The sequence below is a fragment of the Marmota flaviventris genome, chromosome 8 (assembly GCF_047511675.1).
Source record: "Marmota flaviventris isolate mMarFla1 chromosome 8, mMarFla1.hap1, whole genome shotgun sequence".
NCBI classification, from domain to species: domain Eukaryota; kingdom Metazoa; phylum Chordata; class Mammalia; order Rodentia; family Sciuridae; genus Marmota; species Marmota flaviventris.
In genome coordinates this window covers 99708999-99711880 of record NC_092505.1, presented here as the reverse complement: position 1 = coordinate 99711880, position 2882 = coordinate 99708999, and the positions used below count along the sequence as shown (strand labels likewise).

At 33.9% G+C, this 2882-nt stretch overlaps 1 pseudogene; it reads right to left on the bottom strand.

Moving 5' to 3' along the window:
- Positions 1-1179: 1179 nt before the first annotated feature.
- LOC114098062 (hsp90 co-chaperone Cdc37-like 1) lies at positions 1180-2407 on the bottom strand (annotated as a pseudogene).
- Between the last annotated feature and the right edge of the window lie 475 nt (positions 2408-2882).

Below are 2882 nucleotides of genomic sequence, written 5' to 3'. Positions count from 1 at the left end.
ATTGAAAGCATATTCAGAAAAAGACAAATTTTGGACATTTGAGTTATAAAAATATTAAATTTTTAAAAGCATTTTAAATTTGAAGGAAGAAGAAACAATGAAAGTCAACTATAAAAATATACTAAATAAGCTGCCCTTTTAATTCTGGGCAATTAAGAAACAAAAGAAAACATGAAATAATTTTTAACATGGTCATAACAATATGCCCACAAATTATTATATTTAGAATTGCATTTATTTGAAGCATTACATTAACATGCAATTATTTTCAATGACTATTATGTTAACTTCATAATCATGTTTTATTTTTAAATTATAAATTTTTGAGAAAGGAATGTCATGTGGTGATAGAATAACAGAAAACAGTGAAAGAGCCTAGGCTATATGAGAGTTTGCAAAAGACATTAGTTTTTCTAAATGTAAAATGAAAACACAATTTAATGCAAAGGTGTTCTTGTCAATGAAATAGATATGTTCTGAATTTCTATTTTTAAAATCAATTTTAATTGGTCTCTTTCAAGGTATTCATTCATTTTGTCAAAGTTGCTGATTTTTTGTCATAACAATTTTATAATATTCTTTTAAACTATTTAAAAATATTTGTAGCATTATTACTGATATCCCTTTTTCATTAAACACTGATACTTTGTATATTGTTTTTAATTTTTTTACTGATTTATTGCTTTTAATATGATGAAAAACCACATTTGATGGCTAAGTTAGCAGTGGGATACAAATAAATTTCTTCTTTAATTATTTTTGTAGAATAGAACATATACATACCCATATAAATATCAGATGCCCTCTAGAATCAGCCAGTTTTTGTAAACATTGCATTTGTGCAGATTTTCATACTTTGATTCAAAAGTTTTAGAAAAATTAGGTAAAGGCAAATTTAGTATCCAACTCAGGGATGGGGGTGGGTGGAGGTTAGTTCAGTTTGGCTTCCAGCAACATATAGTACCACTCCTCCTTTTAAAACAATAGCAACAAACAAACAAAAAGCCTAGCAGTACATTAAGGAAAAAAAGTTAAAAAATGTTGCAGCACTCTTTTTTTCCCTCCCATCAAAAAACAACAAAAATAAAGTGCAGCACCCATAAAAGTGTCAAAACAAAAAATACTCAAATTCTTCCTCTCATAACAAAATAGCACTTAGCCTCAGCAGTCTTAACCAAATTATACAGTGTTCATCATTTGGGGTTCATCATCTTCTTTATGTGCCACTGAGTTTAAACTACAAAGAGCTGCATTGATAAAGTACCGAAGAAAATTTGGATTCTGTGATTAGGATTCTAATAAACCTATAGATGCAACATCAGAATGGGAAACATGATTCTGAACTGTCCTAGGTTGAAAACTTTGTGATTAAGAATAAAGCCTTACTCTTGACTGGAAAGTTTCAAATTCATTTTTGAATACTTCAAAATAATCTTCTTCCTCTGCTTTGGCTTTCTGGAAAAATAATGAAAACACCTCCTTGAATTCACATTACAGTTTTTGGGCATTTCAATAATAAATTGCATTACAACAGCTTGATGTGCTGTTTGTTCCATTAGCGCCCCTTTCTGCTCAACTTCTTGGTAAAAACACCATAAAATAAGATATTTAGCAGTTTCTTTACGTACAAGGTATGGTCAGAGAAAAACTTCTATTATCCCATCAACTCAACATAACAAAATGTCTGATTTTTTTGTTAATATTTCTGCATAAATGATTTTATCTTCATCTTCTATTTCTTTTATCTTGATTAATAAAAGTGTTATTAAAAACATATTTGCTGGGGCTGGGGTTGTGGCTCAGTGGTGGAGTGCATGCCTAGCACACATGAGGCATTGGGTTCGATCCTCAGCACCACATAAAAGTAAAATAAAGATATTGTGTCCACCTACAACTAAAAAAATAAATATTAAGAGAAAGAAAGAGAGAGAGAGAGGAAGGAAGGAAGGAAGGAAGGAAGGAAGGAAGGAAGGAAGGAAGGAAGGAAGAAAGGAAGAAGGAAGGAAGAAAGATACTTGCTAATGGCATCCATGTTCCACAGACAGAGCCTCTCTCTGTGTATTAAAGTGTCCTCTGTCTGTTGCCATTCTCCTCCTTGCCTCAATTCTGTTACCGCTGTTTGTGCTTTGGCATGTTCCTGATCCAAGGACTCAAAAGTTTTGTAGTGCAAAATACCAAGTTTTTGATGATCTTAGGCAAGATACCATTTGCCCAATACAGAGCTTTTCACAAACTCTGCTTTTGGCAAACCAACACAATCCCATGGGTACACAACTGGGCGCCACCGCCAGGCAGCGGTGGGCAGCGGGGAGAAAGACGCGCCCAAGTCCCTCTCTTCCTCAGCTTCACCCTCCACCCGAGGGAGGCCCCCAGGAGGTTCCAGGGTTCCAGCAGCAGCCACCGTTGTTCAGTGTCCTACTGGCTCCAGCTCTACAACCGCCAATGCTTAACTGACTGGAACCTGCGCCACTGAGCCAGCTGCCCTGGCGTGCCAGGGCCAAAATGCCTCTCTGTTTTTGTCAACTGTGATAAGTATGTAAGTATGAATTTTATTATATTTCTTAAAGATTTAGCTTTTATCTTCATTTATTTTATCTACTTTTCCCTGTATTTCTGCTCTTATCTCTATTTTGTTGCTACTTTTAAATCAGTTTTCAATTTGTATTCCATATTCATTTACCTCCTGAATATAAAGAAAATTTGAAAACACCTAAAATTATGTTAATTTTAGAATGTGTTCACATTGCTTTTGTCCACATATGTACGCTTCTCTCATTCTCTGTTTTTCTGTCTCTCACACACAAACCTTCTTAAATAAGGGTTAATTTTTTTTCTATTCAGTGTTTTACTTCCCACAGATAATATAGATTTTTGTCTTTCTC